The sequence below is a fragment of the Megascapheus bottae genome, chromosome 35 (genome assembly GCF_031878675.1).
Source record: "Megascapheus bottae isolate mThoBot1 chromosome 35, mThoBot2.hap1, whole genome shotgun sequence".
NCBI lineage: Eukaryota > Metazoa > Chordata > Mammalia > Rodentia > Geomyidae > Megascapheus > Megascapheus bottae.
Genome location: NC_143543.1, coordinates 5,327,492 through 5,346,549, shown reverse-complemented (window position 1 = coordinate 5,346,549; position 19,058 = coordinate 5,327,492). Strand labels below are relative to the sequence as shown.

General features: G+C 35.7%; 1 pseudogene; it reads right to left on the bottom strand.

Moving 5' to 3' along the window:
* Positions 1-4,262: 4,262 nt before the first annotated feature.
* On the bottom strand, positions 4,263-17,240 carry LOC150042552 (vomeronasal type-2 receptor 116-like; annotated as a pseudogene).
* Between the last annotated feature and the right edge of the window lie 1,818 nt (positions 17,241-19,058).

Sequence of the window (19,058 nt, the reverse complement as noted above, 5' to 3'; positions counted from 1 at the left end):
ATGCTCTACTACTTGAACCACTATTCCACCTTAAGCTTTTTTGTAGTTAACTCTAGACTAACATGTTATGAATTTTCCTACATTATATGACTTTGAACTGCAGTTCTCAGATCTCTATCCCCTTACCAATACGTGGAGCCATTGACAGACTACTGTTCAATTTTTGTTTCAAGAAGACAGCCCTGAAAACTTGATTGTATTTGTTTTGAGAAGATCCAAATTTCTAATAAAGAAACTTTACACCATTCAAAGGAATAAAAATATTTGAATTTAATTGAAGATTTTTCAGAAAACACCACAGATTTATTAACAGAAATCTTGGATGAAAAATAATATTGAAGAACATCACCTTCAGTGGCTGGAAAATTTATTGAGTTACTCTTTAGACTGTGAAAGAGAGAACCAAGGGATGGATTACTTTCCTTCAATCCCTCCATCTCTCTCTCTCTCTCTCTCTCTCTCTCTCTCTCTCTCTCTCTCTCTCTCTCTCTCTCTCCTCTCTCTCTCTCTCTCTCTCTCTCTCTCTGTCTCTCTCTCTCTCTGTCTCTCTCTGTCTCTCTGTCTCTCTCTTCTTTTTCCTTCCTTCCTTCCTTCCTTCCTTCCTTCCTTCCTTCCTTCCTTCCTTCCTTCCCTCCCTCCCTCCCTCCCTCCCTTCTTTTTCTTTCTTTCTTCCTTTCTTCCTTCATTTTTCTTTCTTTCTTTTCCTTCTTGGTCCTGGAGTTTGAACTTATGGCCTGAATGCTGAGCTTCTTTTGCTTGAAAGTAGCATTGTACAGATGGATCCACAGCATCAATTCTGGCTTTTTCTGATTAGTTTATTATTCTGTGTTTCCTTCACAGGCTGAATTTGAAGCTTGATTTTCACATCTTAGCTTCCCGAGTGTCTTAGAGTACAGGTGAGATCCACTGATACCAGGGAATTTAATTTCTTATAGCTTTATCAGCTCTTATGGATTTCTGAGAAATTTTTGTTTCTAATCTGATCATGCAGAAAAAGTTTATTTGGGAGCTCAATTGATGTAAACCCTTGCACATGTGGATATATTCCTTTTGCTGTATTGCAACATTGAAAAAATGTAGTAATGGCTTTATGTAAGATAATTTATAAAAACATAATTTATTTGTGGTCCTTTTGATGATCTTTTAAACTTTATTGATATTATACAAACATATATATGCACCTCTTGCTTCTAAGGGATTTTTCCTTATTATAGTTTCTCTGAGTAACTTAATCACAATAGTGACAGTACTAGAAAGTGCTTTCAGTAAGTCTTAGGTGTTAGAATTGTCAGAAATTGTTAACTTACATAAATAAATTATCTTTATTATTATGCACTTATTAATATTTGCATTTTATTTTCATACTTCATGACTTCATTGTCATTAAAAGCAGACATTTGAATGGTAAAATGACATATGTTCTGATTTCAGGATCACTTTTTTCCAATGTAGGAATCTTTGGTTTTAGAACATTTTGAGGATGTCAGACATTTTTGAAATCTGTTTGTTTTACAGCCGAATGTAGGCAAAATTCCAAAGTTTCATTATGGGTTCTTTATCTCTTCCCCCAGTGTCAGAAGTAGTGAGGGAATTGTCACTGGAACTCTGATAATATTTTACAAGTTCTTTGTTCTTATTCCCTTACTACAAATCTATTTTATTAAAAATCAGAGATCTTTGAGTCTGTATCAGACCAATATTTAACATTCATACGCCGTAAGTTTGAAATCCCGTGTAAACTATGTATCAAAACTTAGGCCATAACTTCAAGAATTCTTTCCCTAGTTTTCAACTAGCTGTAAAAGTCTTAGGTTTCTTTTTCAAAGGAATTTCTACATCTGAATTATATATTCTCAACAAATCTTTACTACAATTTTACTGTTACTGCAATGTGGAGAGTGAATACAATGTATTTTCAAGGCTCTGCTTCACAGGTTATTATAACGTATTTCCTCCCAAAGTTTTACACAGACATTTCATGTCTCTCATCTAGGAAAAAATGTAACAGTTTTACTTTTACAGGACTAGGTGATAACCTTGGTTTAAGGAAAGAAAGTACATATCACCTCTTTCCTTTCATCTTCTCTTCCTTTTATGTGGAAGAACTGATTCAGAAGAGGTTAGAAGAGATTTTTCAGTACACATTAAAGGCAGGTTGATTATGAACAACTAAAAGAATGTGTGTCATGGTACTTCAAAAGAAGGATGCCAGAATGTTGTATTTACTTCCAGATTATCTGTATGATGTGTAACTTACTATTTTTGCCAGTCCTGTGCCATGAAGTTGAGGTCTGAGCACTGTCTTTGGCCTTTCTCAAGGCTGGAGCTGAACCACTGGAGCCATTGCACCATTTCCAGCATTTTTTCTTTATATGTTGTACCAAGGAATTGAACCTGGGTCTTTGTGCATGCTATGCAAGCACTCTTACCACTAGTCCAATATCCCTGCCCATGTAACTTACTTTTGTTAGGCCATGTTTTACTTTATTTCACTCTTCATTAGATAGCTGTAGGGGAATTAATTAGTTTCTCAGGGCCGGAGCTCTCCTTGGGCTTTCTCAAAGATAGAGCTCTACCACTTGAGCCACAGCATCACTTCTGGCATTTGTGTATGTAGTACTGAGGAAGCAAACCTGTATCTTGGTGCATGCTAGGCAATGACTCTACTACTAGGCCAAACTCCCAGCCCCAGAATTTCACTTAGCATTTGTGCCTCAAATAAAGATAAGTTAATCAAAAGACTGGGAGCATCATCCTATGGAGCTTTGAGAGTACACAGAACACTCAAATCTCTGCACTTATCAGTGAATATTCACTTCATCTCTGTAAAATACCATGGGGGGAGAGGGAGAGAAAGAGAGAGACAGAGAGAGAGAGACAGAGACAGAGAGAGAGAGAGAGGAGAAAAAAAGTATATAAAAGGAAAAAGAGAGGCAATGAAATCAGAGAGGATGCAGGACAATGATCCAACTAAATTAAAATGGGGAATGTGGAAATAGGCAGACATATGAATAGAAATATACATGTATTAAGCACAATATGCTCTAATGAATTTAAGAAAACTTCAAACATTTTAATAGGAAAATATTAATGAGTTGTGATTGAGAACAGTAATGATGAACAGGCAGTAAAATAATGTACTTTAAAGCATAGAAATGGGCTGGGAGTGTGGCCTAGTGGTAAGGTGTGCTTGCCTAGCATACACAAAGCCCTGGGTTTGATTCCATGATATCACATACACAGAAAATGTTGGCAAAGGAGCTGTGGCTCCAGTGGTAGAGTGCTAGCCTTGAAAATATCTAAGGACAGTGGTCAGACCCTGATTTCACACCCCAGGACTGGCAAAGAATAACAACAACAACAACAACAACAACAACAATAATGAAATATATCCATAAACAGAGCCACAGGGAAGCCAAGATCTGGTGATCGTGGCTTAAAGACAACCTGGGAAGGAAAGTCAAATAATATTATATACAGGTAACAACCACAAAGCCAAAAGTGGAGCAGTCACTCAAGTGGTAAACTACTATCATTGATTCAAAATCAAAAGCAAAGAAACACTAAACAATACTACCCCTACTGCTTAGGCTCAGTAATCAGGCTTTAAGTTCAAGATCCAGAACTGGCAGCATAAAGAACATTTTAGGCCAATGTTTAAGAAAACACATTCAGAAAACTAGGGACAATAAAAATATACTAATGGAGATTACTGATAAGTACAGAATAAATAGAAAGTTCCAGAAATATGTACAATGAATTTTTAACCTATGAGCTCTGACTAAAAGTTGTGACTATACTGTTATAAGAGCAATGAATAAGTCATTTACTCACTGATTTGATTCCAACAGTATAAACTAATATCTGATGGACAAAATGAAATGGAGAATTTAGTCTCAATCTTCTACATATTTGACCAGACATGTAAGTTCAATCTTATTTTGTGGGTCATGGGGCTTGAACTCAGCCTGGATGCTATCCTTGAGCTCTGCAGCTTAAGGCTACTGTAGTATCCCTGGGCCTGGGCATTCTCCCTGATCTCTTTAGCTCAAGGCTAACACCCTACCCTTAAGCTAAGCCCCACTTCCTTTTTTTCTAGAGACTAATTGGAGCTAAGAGTGTCAGGTCCTTTTGTGCTGTGGCTGGCTTTGAACCTTGATCCTCAGATCTCAGCCTCCTGAGTAGCTATGATTACAGGTGTGAGTCATTATGCCCTGCCATATTAGCCCAGTGTCAATACAGTTTATCATATAAGTTCAGTATTAAGATGGTTTATTTCTCCCACTACATCTTTTGTCCTGGAATCCATGAAGGGAATTTTTATCTGGCCGTAACAAGAGAATATAGCACTTGGGGGCAAAAATGCAGCCTAGGAGCCCTGCACTGGAAGCCAAGATGGAGAACACCTCTATAGCCACCATGACTTTCCCCTTGGCACTGTGGTAGACAGGTAAGAAAGTGATCCAGACACTGCAGAACACCAGCATGCTGAAGGTTAGGAACTTGGCTTCATTGAAGGTGTCGGGAAGGTTCCTGGCCAGGAAAGCCACAGTAAAGCTGGCCAAGGCAAGGAAAACAAGATATCCTAAGACACAGTAGAAAGCAGTGAGGGAACCCTTGTTACACAGGATGATAATGTGGCCACGTTCAGAGTGTACATCTGTGTCAATGAAGGGAGGAGAAGTCCCCAGTCAGAATACACAGAACATCAGTTGGATCAAAGTACAGACGGGAATGATGAAGTTAGGAGCCCCAGATACAAGCAGCCACTTCATCATTTTCCCTGGGAAAGTGACTTTGAAGGCCAGAACCACAGTAACAGTTTTGGCCAAGACAGCAGAAATAGCTACAGTGAATGCAACTCCAAATGTGGTTTGCTGTAGAATGCAGGTGACTGTGTTGGGACGACCAATAAAGAGCAAGGAACAGAGAAAACAGAAGATGAGTGCGATGAGCAGGATATAGCTGAGAGTCTTGTTATTAGCCTTGACAATGGGGGTGTTCTGATGTTTTACAAAGACTCCAAGAACGACAGATGTGAGTGTACATAAAAAAAGAGCCAAGCAAACCAAAGCCATCCCCAAAGGCTCTCCATAAGCCAGGAAACTTGCCATCCGTTGGAGGCACTGGTTTCTCTCTGTGTTGGAGTACTGATGATCTGAGCACTGTATGCACTTCTCCATATCTGTTGAGTAAGTCAAATAGCCATTAATCCCTTTTCAGCACTTAAAAGAAAATTACAAAATCTCCACATAGAGGTAGTTCTAACAAGTCAATATTGTTTAGTATAAAAGTAAACATTACACAGTATTACCACACATGTTCAGTATTATTTTATGGCTTCATTATATTCAGGCAGAGCTTCCTATATGCTCTATTTTTACCCACAATGACTATCACACATATTATTTATTGCCATTTCCAATATCCCAACAAAATATTCGTATACCTCTTCATGCTGCCACAGTCATTCTCAGCCTCGTGTGCATTACTCAAACCCCTCATCCAAAAGTTTTCATGTTAAGGCTTATACTTTCCAGGACAATATAAACTAGAGCCCTGCAGCCATTCATTGCATGTGTTATGGATGTACAAAACTTAACTCACAGAAGTTGCTATGTTGAAAGGATATTCTGGGCAATAGGAAATGAACATATGCAAGGTCTCTGTTTTCTTAGTATTCTAAAGTATTCTTTGATGAAAATGGAGAGTTTATCATTTAAAAGTCTTGTACTTAAGTTAATAGATGTTAAAATACATTAGTAATTGCTGGAATAAACATGTATACAACAGAGTGGAAAACATTCATTTGACATGTAATTCTTCACTTGTGATTCTTGTGTTAGGAACTGTATCATCTATGGTAAAAAATTAGTAAGTGAAGGAAGAAGATTTTGCTGTTGTAATATTAATACAGAACTTTTTCATTTTATGGAATTGAGGCTACTTGAAGAAAGTATGTCTTTCTCCCTAAGTCATGAACTTACCTGTCCCATTAGCCATCTCTTTTTCTGTGCAGGGAGTACAATCAAAGCAGCAAGCATCCTTTCCTTCCTGAGGGGATTTCCTGAATCCAGGACCACAACTCTCACTACAGACAGATTGAGGAGGCTTAGGAAAATTATATATGTGTCAGTAACTGTTCAGAATTTTAACTGACACACCAAAAATTCCACCATTTTAAAGAATAGGATTTCTACCTATATGTTATGTACAAAAAACTTGTCATTTAATTAAATGCTGCTATAAATTCCATATCTTTCCATGAAGGCTTCATTTCTATAACCTTGGTCTCTCTCCAGCCTGTTGAATTATTGAGAAGTATAAGACCCTTAAAATTTAGAAATGGTGAAAAATAAGTTATAGTGGCTATCCCTATGGAGTTTCCTTGAATTCCTGGCATTAGTTTTATCTTATATTCATTTGTGATTGATGACAAGTAAGTAGGAAAAATCTTATCATAAGCTATGAAAGTATGCTGTAATGTAGTGGACATGTTCCACATTTTTACTGTTAGTCGAACCCCAGTCCCATCCTATCTTCTTATTTACTCAGTGGCCATGTGGTAAGAATCTTCTTTTTCCTCATGCTCCTTCACTGGTTCCTCTCACGAAAGATGCCTAAGTAGCCGGAAACTAACCATTCAATGGAACTTCTAAACATAATGCAAATAGTACAAGAGCAAGGACTCAATATTTGCATACCCAATGCTATGGACATAGTACTGGAAATATAAACAAAAATATAGAGACATAAAAATGTGTAACTCTACAGACATAATGTTTTATTACATAGATTAATATGTCTATGACAAACAAACCCTCAGCCTAATTTTAATTATGTTCTAAAATCTAAGTGCCAATGGTTGTATATAGAGATTCCCTTCTTGAATACTTGTTTGTTAAATATATCATTTGAAATATGATGTAAAAATCAATGTTAATAAATTATTTAATAAAAAAGAAAAATAAACTTTTAAAATATGTGATTCCCATAATACTTTGTCACAGCATAGAAACCTGCTAAGAAAACTGCAATTAAGATTTTATGATAAAATTCTCAATAAACCTTTAGAAGTATATTTTTACCCTTTTTGGAGCTTATGCTGGGACTTGAACTCAGAATCTGGGTGTTGAGCATGAAGTCTTTTTGCTCAGGTTTGTCATTCTATCACTTGAGTTAAATCTCAACTTGAGCTGTGAAATAGTTGAAATAAGAGTATCACAGACATTTCTACCCAGGCGAGACTTAAATTGACCTATAATCTTAGATGAGAGAATATCTGATGCCTGAGTAGATAAAATTACAAGCTACCAATGCTCTGTCAAATAAAGAGCAACCAGCACTGTTAAATTATTCTGTTCCTTTCCTATCCAATAGCCAGTGAATGCAATTTCTTAAATTGGAAACACTTAAATGTGCAGTGCTTTGTAACTATTAAACTTATAAAGTATAAATTATTGTGTGTATGTTGATCAAAATGTCTTGTAATCAGAGCCTACAGTGTGTATCTGAGCTTTGTTGCTTAAGGCTAGTACTGTCAAGATTGACTCACAGCTCTACTTTCAGCTTTAGTGAAGGTTAACTGGAGATAACTCTCATAAACTTTCTTGCCAGGACTGAATTGAAAATATGATATTCAGATCTCAGCCAGCTAAATCATTAGTATTACAGGAGTAAGTTACTGACACACAATCAGGTACATATTTTGCTTACTTCTATGTCCTTAATGTCATGATGAACAGATCAACATACCTCTGTTGTGTCTATGGCCCACTCTACCATATCTTCAGATAAAGATAAGTGATGGCCATGTGCAGTATATGGAGAAAAACTTCCTACTTTCACTTTAAGTTCAAGACCTTCAGGAAAGTTCCAAATATTTACAATGTCATACTGTGCCTCAAATTTCCGTTTGTCATGTAAAATCACTTGATCCCCAGCAGGATTCTGAAACTGGATATTCTTCAGAAATGGATGAAGCTAAAAAAGAAGCATCATATTTTGGTGAAGTTCATCCCAGAGTTAAGATGGAAAACCGAAAACAAGAAAGTTTCTAATTGCCTTAAATTTCTTATTAATAATTCCAGAATAACAGAGACACATAATGAATTATTCTATATGAAAATATAGATAGAAATAAAAACAAGTTTCTGGCTCTTGGTCATTCTGCAAGGAAATAAAAGATTGCTTTTCAAGAGAAACCAATTCGGTATAAAGATTTATGAACGAGACCCTTTTCAGTCACCTCGCTAAACTTTTCTACAACCACTAATTTATGCATGTCTATAGTTTGAGCTTGCTAAAATTTTAATGTAGGTGAAAACTCACTTAATAAAGTTACAAATAATTTCTTATATGCAATCACCATTTGAAATTACTTAAGAAACAGAGGGAAATGGTGATTTTAGAGGTTTCACTAGCTACTAGGACATTTGAGGTTATTTGCAACTTAAAAAACTCATGGACTATATCTTGTCCTTGTTACTGGGCTGTTTTCCCTGCAAAGAACATAAACACGTGTCTAGATAATCCCAAAGATATTTAAATAAGTATAGTTTCTTGGGCTTCAGAACAATACTTGAAGCATTTGATTTTATACAGTAGGAAACCTCTCTACATTTTGACTTACATATTGTTGTGTGCCATCCATCACAGAAGGCCTTACCTGTGCAGGGGAAGGTACTGTCCCTTTCCTATTTCCCAAAGTCTGTGCTTCTGTTTCATGAAGAAGCATCTCATGGAGAGCCTGGGCCACAGCATACACAGCATTGTATATACTATAACTGTCTCCAGACATAGTCATGTCAAAAATGTGCCCAGGCAACCAATCCAAGGAAGCATCCTGAGGACAGTTCTTCCATAAAACACACTCAGACTCAAAATTTGAGCAATTGAAAGAGAGAACCCAGAGCCTAGCAAGGAAAAAGTCTTCTGGGTATTTGGAAGGGTTAACTTCCTTGACAAAATTTATGAATCCAGAAACATCTGGGTGATGGTGTGAAAAAATGATTGGTACATGGATTGAACCAAGAACAAAATATCTCTTTCTCATGGTTAAATCCCACACTGTGTTCATGATAAAAACTTTGCCTTTTATTGAAAATTGCTCAACACATGTCATTAAATATAATAGGAAGTCATTGTCAGCATATATGATGACAACATTTGCTGAGGATTTATTTAACTGCCTATAACGTGTCATGAGTTTGAAAATGTTTGAGATGGCATAGTTTGAGAATGCTAGCTGAAAGGCTATGCAAACTCTGTTCTTGGCCATCTCTTTTTTCAATGAAGGCAGAATCCACAAACCATTTTCATCTTCTAATGTTATTAATCCCACCCAATTCCAGTTGAAGTGAAGTAGTAATAAGACAATGGCATTGACTATTGATGTATCATTGGGGGCCATCTGATAGAGACCAGGAAACTTATTATTGTCACTTAAAGCACGATCAAATGGCCCAGAGGTAAGCTAAAGGAAATGAAAATAGGACACTGCATGAATGATAAGATCCATCATTATTGCATTCATAATGCATATTATATAACTTTTAATAGATGTTAATAGGTTTTTTCTATTATTTTAAAAAATAAAATTCTAATTTTAAAAATTATTGCACAAGGTACCAATTTGTTTGTACTATGCATCTTGATCTTTGTCAGTGTTTCTTAAACTCTTATCAACTATATATTTCCTGATTTACCATTTTCACATACGTAAAATTAATACTATTTTTTAAGTGCTCACTAACCTACTCTGTCTTCCTCTGCCTCTTTCCACATACACTTAACACCTTCCCTCTCCCAGACAAGATACACTTCAGTTTTCTGGTGTTCATTTTTTATACTGTCTGTTTTTCAGAGAGGTTACAGCATAATATTCTACCCCAACATATACCATAAGTTAGTCAAATTTGTCATGTACATATTAAGTAGAAACATGTGTCATTCATATTTTTACAATATTTTTGCTCTTAATTAGACCTAATATTGCATATGAGAAAACATACATCCTTTCTCTTTTTTTCTTTCTTTTTTTTGTGGGTCATGTGGCTTGAACTTGGCCTGGCTGCTATCCCTGAGCCCTTCAGCTCAAAGATACTGTCCTACCCCTGGGCATGGGCAATGTCCCTGAGCTCTTCAGCTCAAGGCTACTGCCCTATACTTGAGCCAAGCCCCACTTCCCATTTTCTAGATGTTAATTGGAGATAAGCATCTCAGATCCTTTTGTTCCTGAGCTGGCTTTGAACCTTGATCCTCAGATCTCAGCCTCCTGAATAGTGAGGATTAGGGCAAGAGCCACCACTCCTGGCTCCTCCTTTCTCTTTCTAAGGCTGAATTCCTTCATTCAGTGTTTTCCACATGAGTGTGACTGTGTCTATTATTGGCTGTACAGGGCCAGGAACTCAGGGCCTAATGCATTTCTTGGCTTCATCCTCAGAGGTAGTCCTTTACCACTTGAAGTTCATATTACTGTTCGCTTTTTTTGGTTATTTAGAATAAGTTTCCTGAGTTCCTAAGACTAAAGATCAGAGGCACCAGCAATCAGCTCAACATATCTTAATGTTATGGCCCCAAACTGACCAAAATTTACTTTGTCTACAGTAACTTGTCTATAATCTTTCCAAACCATGGATATCCCATAATTTTTGAATGCTTACTCTTTGGCTTGAAAAAATTGATAGAGTAATAAATTCAATATCTTCCTAATCATATCCATCTAACTGATAACATGGCACAAAATTAGACATTTTAATAGTCCCCCTCCTTTCCCATCTAACCTGTGGAATGCTGTAGAGATCCAGCAATGTCCCAATCTGGGAAGATATTGTTCCTGAAGTTCCTGTAAGTACTGATATAAATTTGTTGTCTCTCATACATTTGTAGTTTGGAATCTTGTATGACCCAAAGAGGCAAATAAAGGGGTTTTTAAATGCTGCCCATGTTCCATATTGAACATCATAGATATCAAATCCTAGAGTCAAGTTATGTAAAAGATCAAGGTTTTTGTTTATCTCTTCAACAGCAAAAGCCAAAGCCAAAACAAACTGGTAGTTCTTGAAGATGAACCTATATAAGAAACATAACAATTCAGAAGGAATAGTTTAAACTTTCAACTTTGATGCATTGAATGCTTCCTTCTCTTTCAATAAATATTTTAAAACATCCCAAATTGGGATGGATAAAATTATATAGTTTTGTGCTTGCATATAGGATTATGTGAGGATATGAAAGGGATTTTTCATGATACATATTCGTAAACTAACTGCATTTGGAGAGATCTTTCTTTTTCTTCAATAACACATACATGGACCACAGGAAAAAAATTCCATTAAAAACAGCTTGAGATTTCATGAGGTACCAAATATCCTGCTGCCTTCAGGTTGTATAACTATCTCTATCTGTTTGAAAAATTGGGTGTTTCAAGTCTCCTAGTTTCTGTTATGTGGTTATGATTCAGATAGTGCTATCTTACAAATCGTTAAATTAAGACTATCTTTAAGAAGGAAAGCACCATTTAATGAAGTTTTATAGTAAGCTCTTCTCAGAAATCAAACTTATTTAACAGTTTTTCCTGCAATATCAAACATATCAAGAGCTTAAATATAAGATGAGAGAATCTTCTTATTTCTGTAATGAAAACACAGGCACCCATCTAAATCCAAGGCACTCATTTTGGAAAGTGGAACCTCCAACAAGGATAAGGAAAGAATTATGAGAAAACTGTATGTAGAAAATCAATTTCCAAGGCCAGAATGGGAAATTGTGCTGTGTTCACAGTATTCAGATGGTGATGCTACAAAGGAAAGAACATAGAGAAGTAAAGAGGAGCAAAATACTTTTATTTTCTTTCATGTTTCTGTGTGTGATTGTTTGTATCCACATTCTAAGAAATATTATAATGAGAATATATTGTTTAAATGAGGCAAATGATTCAAAATGGACAGAAAGAATCCATAATAATGCGAGAAAAGTAGCAATTCTTGGGAGCTAAATTCTTAAAGAAAATAACCAAGAAAGGAAATAATCAAAAGGAAAATCATGAGAATGAGGAGAATAGCTAAAATTTGCTAAAGAATTTATGATATCTACAAATGATAACTAAATGAATCACAAATGGAAAGGTTTCCAATGAAAATACAGTCTGTAGGCAAAATATATGAGAAAAGATAGATAAATCAAGGAAGTGAAGAGACCATATAGTATAAAAACAAAGCTTCAGTAAAGAAATTTGAAAACGATCAATTACAAGGTAAAGAAATAAAAAACACCGTGGAAAAATTTTGAGAGTGAAATAGATGACATGGTTTCCCTCATTTGTCATAATCAGTAGAAACCTTGGGCTCTCCTAGCAGAGATTTACAATAGAACAAAATCTAGATACATAAGGCCATATAATATGACACTAAATGTAAGGACCTCCAGGTTATAGCAACAAAAGCCATATGAGGAGTGATTGTTGCCCTTAATCTACTATATTATCTCACATCGCTTTTGCTGTCCCTTGGTTGTCTCATATTCCTACCTTGTTATCTGATATATTTTATATGTGCTTAATTGATTATTTGAAATTGGATAGGGAAGGGGGGAAATCAAGATGAGCGGGAGTGGGGTATGGAGGGAGGGAAATGGGGACCATGACATTAGAAAGGGTATCAATGTTTGTGAAGTAATGCACTTTTATCTGGTGAATATAATGTAACCCTTCTACTAATTAAAATAAAAATATGTGAAAAAGGAAATGTTTAACCAACAAAAAGACAAATAGATAAAAAAGATGGGAAAGTATTATAGAATGAATCCATAACACAATATAGTAGATTTCAAAAATTTCAGGTGTCAATCAAACAGCCGAATTTAAGACTAGGGGAAATTTAGAAGGAGAAGAGCAAGCAAGAAAAAAAGACATCTGTTCAACAGAATTCTAGCAGAGAAGCATGTAACCATGGAAAAATAGAGACAATTTCTTGTTCAAGAATCCAAAGGACTCTAAACAGACCCACCTGAAACGTATATCCTATTTCCACATTTCAATTTTCCCAGGATCAATACAGACCAAGGAAAGGATCCTCGAGACTATCAAAGAGGAATATTTGATTATTAATGATGGAAAAACTTTAAAATAAGGACAATGTTCTCAGCTGAGACCAGTAAAGCAAGGACAGCCTGAAATATTGGATGTCACCGTTTACAGTAAACAACTTCCAACAAAGAATAAGGAATCCATCACAGTACCCTTAATAATTGTGGGCCATAACATCCAAACCAACAATACAAATGAAAGAAAATGATGTCCTACATATATAAAAAGAACCATAACCCAATAGTGGTGGAGAGATTGTCCCATTTTAGAGAGGCAGATAAGTATAATAAGAAAAGATGAGGAACATCCAACAAATAGGTGGATAACATGTCAGGAGTTACCAATCCCTTTTCAATTCTCAAGATTAATAGATTTATCTTTCCAAATAAATGACATGTTGAATAGCTGAATCAAAGAAGCAAGATCTACATATCTGATCTCTACAAGAGACCCAACTTGATAACAAAAGTGAACAGTCTCAAATTGATTGCCTTCAGTAAAAGTTTTCAAAAAAAATTGGCTCCCAAATACTGGGTGGAAAATCAATCCGATAAAATAGATTATATCAGATAAAATAGATTTCAAATTAAGATTAATGACAATAAACAAAGAGAGACGTTACATACTATATAAGTACCGCACGCTAACCGATTGTGCCACAGTAGCACCCTAGGACATTACAGATTAATAAATGGAACTTGCCCTCAGCAGGATATAAGGATTATAACCATCTATGCACAAAATAATGATGTAGCCAATTTCATTAAATAAACACTTCTGAAACAAAGTTTTCTTAATCTAATAAAGATCAAAACAAATTGATTGTTGGTATCCTCAAAACATTACTGTCACTGCTGGGTAGGTCATCCAGGGAGTATCTCTGCAAAGAAACCTCAGACACAATCACATTGAAAAACTACACTTACCAGATACCTAATGCATAACTAACACAAGACTATAAGAATATACATTCTTCTCAGTAGCTCAAAGAGCATTCTGCAAGTAGATCACACTTTTGGTCAAAAAACGCATCTGTGAAAATGTTTAAAAATGGCTTTATTTCCTGCATCCTGACAGATCATAATGAATAAAATTAGAGCTCAGCAGGAAAAGCTATAACAGAATATTTTCTAACAGATGGTGACTGAAGAACGCATTGAAGAATGACAAGTATGTATCTAGGTTTTGAGCTATTGTAATCTTTGATGAGGCTAAATGAAAGGATCTCCAGGATATGGAAACAAGAGCTTTATCTTGAGTGATTATTGTTCTTAATGTACTATGTTATTTCAATTCTCATTTTTTTGTCCTTTGGCTAATTTCATATTGTTGCAGTGTCTGACTTCTGGTATATTGTATATGCGTTTATTTGTTCATTTGAAATAGGAAAGGGAAAGGGGGAAAATGAGAAGGGGTGGGGGATGGGAATGGGGAAAAACATAAGATGGGGTATCAATGTGTGAGAAGTAATGCAGCTCCTATTAGCTAACATAACTGTAACCCCTTCATACATTAAAATAAAAAATAAGAAAAGAAGGACAAGTATGTTATTGAAAACATTAGAAGGGAAATTCAAATATTTATAATCCTTAACAGAAATGAACACTTAAAACAGAGCTCCTTTGGAACACAGTGAAGGCAGTATTCGGAGGAAGGTTTGTAGCTCTAAGCATCTACCAGTACAAATTTAAGAAATCTCAAATCAGTATTTGAACGATAAATATTAAGCTTCTTGAACACCAGGAACAAGCCAAACCCTGAACCCCAAGATTAAAACAATAAAATTTAAATCATAATATAAAACAATAAAAGAGAAGAAACAAAAAACATAGAAAACATAGTAAAGAGCATAGCAAAAAAAACCATAGAAAGCGTGTGAAAACATTCACTAAATTGAGAGCTCCTTAGCAAACCTGAACCAAATTAGAGCAAAACACATTCAAATAGATAAATAAATGTGAAATTCAAAACAGATACAATTAATATTCAGAACATTAGAAGGGAATAATTTGTAAAACTTTATTATAATTGAAATGTTAAATTCCCAGAGAACATGAATATAACTTAACAAAAGAGTTTGGAACCAACTGAATATTCCCATAGCAGGTAAAGAAAGAGACTTACTATGCAAAGACCTCATAACCAAGAAAGGCTGAGGATATGATGTATGTACAATTAATTCTAAGAGACCTTCAAAGAGAACTAACTTCAATATTCCTTAAAATTTTAAATGAAATTGAAAGGTAAAGCTCACTAATAAACTCACTCTTGAAGCCAGAGAATACTCATCCAAACACAGACATAAACTCATCACAGAAAGAGATTTGCTAATCCATTTCTTAGAACATCAATGTAAAACTAATTACTAAATTTACTGCAAACCTAATATAAGAACTATATAAAAAATACACTTATATCAAATGGGATTCCAGGGATTCAAATCTCCTTCCATATACATATGAATTATTATATTTCAAAATGATAAGAGGAGGATTTGGGGCAAAGGGCAGAGGTTCAGGTTAAATATATATGAGCTCTTGCCAAGATAACATTTTTAGCATTCTAGTGAAAAGTTTGGAGCTAAAGTGTCACACCAGGTAAGCTGTAATAGTACAGATACTTTGACCAGAGAGGAACAAGTCAGGAAGGCTGCTTAAGATATATTTTGGGACCGGGAGATTGGCCTAGTGTTGCTTGCCTAGCCTATATGAACACTCGGATTTGATTCCTTGGTATCACATTCATAGTAAAAAAAAAAGCCGGGAGAGGTGCTGAGTCTCAAGTGGTAGAGCTCTGGCCTTGAGAAAGTCCAAGGACAGTGCTCAGGCCTTGAGCTAAAGCCAAGGACTGGCAAAAAAGAGAGAGTTTTCAAAAAAGCACTGTGGACGTGGTGCTGTGGTTCAAGTGGTAAAACTCAAGGCTTGAGAAAGTCCAAGGACAGTGCTCAGGCCCTGAAGTCAAGCCCCAGAACTGGCAAAGGAAAAAAAGAAAAAAATGGAATGCATACAATTGAAGCAATGCTATTTTTTTCTTGAAATAGGTATCAAATTGGCTGCTAGAGTTCCTTGGAATTTTGTAAAGCAATTTTATCCTTTTTTTTCTGTTTCTTTTTCTCTTTCGAATGGGTATTCCTTTGTGAGACCCTCTGCTAGAGACCAAGTACATTCATTTGCAAAAGTAAAGTAGATCTCATATTGGACACATAAATTACTTCATAATGGATATTTGTTGAGGTTTCATAACACCTGGAATGTGGATCATATGTGACATAAAATAATGACATAGCACTTACTTCAAAACATTAACTATTTTTCTAAAGAGAGGAAGAGAGAGAGAAAGAGAGAGAGAGAAAGAGAGAGAGAAAGAGAGAGAGAGAGGGAGGGAGGGAGAGAGAGATTGAGTGTATGTATCAGCAGCTTTAAATAAGAACCTGCAAACTGTCTTTGAGCTTTTATGCTCAAGGCTAGCACTCTGTCATTGCCAGCTCCAGCTTTGGATGATTAAATGAAGATTAAAGCTTCACAGATATTCATGCATTGGCTGACTTAATCATTAACCATAATATATCAGCATTATGAATGTTTAGTATTACCTCATGAATTATCAGCCTAAAATAAGATTTTTTTCAGTATCCTCAAAATATAATCAAAGACAAGTTCTCATATCACAGAAATGGGGGAAGGAAATGTTTCTGCAGCCTTTTAGTACAGAAGTTATAATACCGACAATATATTTGTAATAATACCACCTGAAAGTTGTATCTGTGATGGTGAAGATACTGGAGTAAAGTGAATTGTTATGAGTCCTGGAAAACAAAGCTACAAGGAAGGAAACCAGATTCCTTTCCTACTAGTAAATAGAAATTATCTCAACAGAAAATGGAAGATGAAACAATTAAACTGAGCTGTTTCTACTGTAATAAGAATGAGTTATCAGGGTAGAGAGACAGAACACTTATTTGTTCTTTCACAGTTCCCTCATCCGTGACTATCTTGAAGAAAAAACTGTAAATGGAAATAGATTGGTGAGTTACTTACGGCTTGTTTTCTTCATACCCAGAAGCATCGCTGTTACTGCGATCTGTTCCCAATGTGTAGAGAGGGAAAAATCCAGCAATCATCACATCTCCATCCATGTGTGCTTGGTGCTTCATCGTAGAAAAGCAGCTACTATTAGCCAAGGAACTGACAAGGAGAGGAGATTGGAAAAGAAGGAATGTAAAAGTCAAAAGATACATCCCTAAATCAACTGTCAAGCTTAAATCCTAGCTGGATTTAGTTTCATGAATCTTTCTATATGTGCATATGTGTGTTTTTATTGAGTGAAATGTATAGTTGTCCACCTTCCATGGAAACTTCTTGTAAGTCCCCAAGAGAAATGTGTAAAACCCTCTCCAGAGGCTCTGCATCTGAGCCCTTTCATCCAGGAGGAAAACATTAGTTACAAAGCATGTTTATGAATGCTCCTTCTTCATCCCAGGTATTATGATTTCCTCCAAGGTCACAGACATTGAGGCCCTAGGGATGAAGTTCACTTTGATATATTTGGTCAAACATCTGTGTCAAGAAACTATTTGCAGCTAGGAGTTTGGCCTAGTTGTAAGAGTTCTTGCTTACCATGCACAAAGAACTGGGTTTGATACCTCATTACCACATACATAGGAAAATCCAGGGGTCATGCTGTGGCTCAAGTGGTAGAGGTATAACTTTGAGATAAAAGAAAAAAAGCCCAAGAACTGTGCTCAGGCCCTGAGTTCAAGCCCCAGGACTGGCAAAAAAAGAAACTATTCGCATGAAAACCATTTTGAATGATGCAACTAGATTGCTTCAGAATATGCCAAGTCAACTGAAAGGTGAAATGGCCAGAGAAAGAATATTCCAGTGGGATGAATTGCAACCAAAGTCATTAGGGCATCACACACAGTAGGTCAGTTCACAAACACATTACCTAGATCACCCAAGTTGGTTTCCATAAAATTTCCATGTTCATAGGCCTGCACAAATGCACGCACTTACTATATCCTGGGAAGCTATTATGATGCTGAAACCAGGGCATCTTACTGGAATTTAAGTATAATTTATTTGGACAAATTCACAGACCAATACTTCATGAAAATATCCTCAGTGGGGTAGCCTCTGTTATTCAAGAGAAGCAAAAAAAACAGTGACAATGCAGAAAAATACCAAAGAGTAAAATACCTAAGATCCCCTTGTATCTATTTGTTGGAGTTCTTTTCAGTAAGTATCAACTTATATGAACAGGTGCACACAGCTATAGAGTTTTCATGATCCTTTCCTGAGAACATCCTCCTTTATACTCACAGTGTAAATGAATAGAGATGGATATATTTTATAATAGCCAAGTATATTTTTTCTTTTACTATCCAATGTTTTCCTTGTAAACATGTTTTTTTCTTGGTCTAGCTTAGATTGCTAAATAAGTTTTCCAAGTCTTTCTATTTCCTTATGAATGGTTTAATATAATTCTTTATGATGGAAACATACCATTTAATTGTGTATATATACCACATTTTTTCAATCCACTTGTCAACTAAGGTGTATCTGCTTTGACTCCATATCATGGCTTTGATAAATACTGTGGCAATGAACATGGTTACATGGTAACCTCAGTGTGGCCTGATTTGTTGTCTATTAACAAAATGCCTAGGAGTAAAATTGCTTGTCATAGGGATGCTTTATGTGTAGTCTTTTGAGTAAATTACATATGACTTTCTAGAGTGATTGAATAATTTTACATTCCCACCAACACGATAGTAGCATTTCCATTTGGCCACATCCCCACCAGCATCTGTTATTGTTACTTTTCTTGATAGTGGCCATTCTAACTTGGTTGAGGTTGAATCTCAATTCTATTTTGATTTGCATCTGTTTTATGGTCAGTAATACTAAACACTTCTTCTTCTGTGTACTGGAAATTCTTACTTTTTTCTTCTGAAAATCTCTGTTTAAAT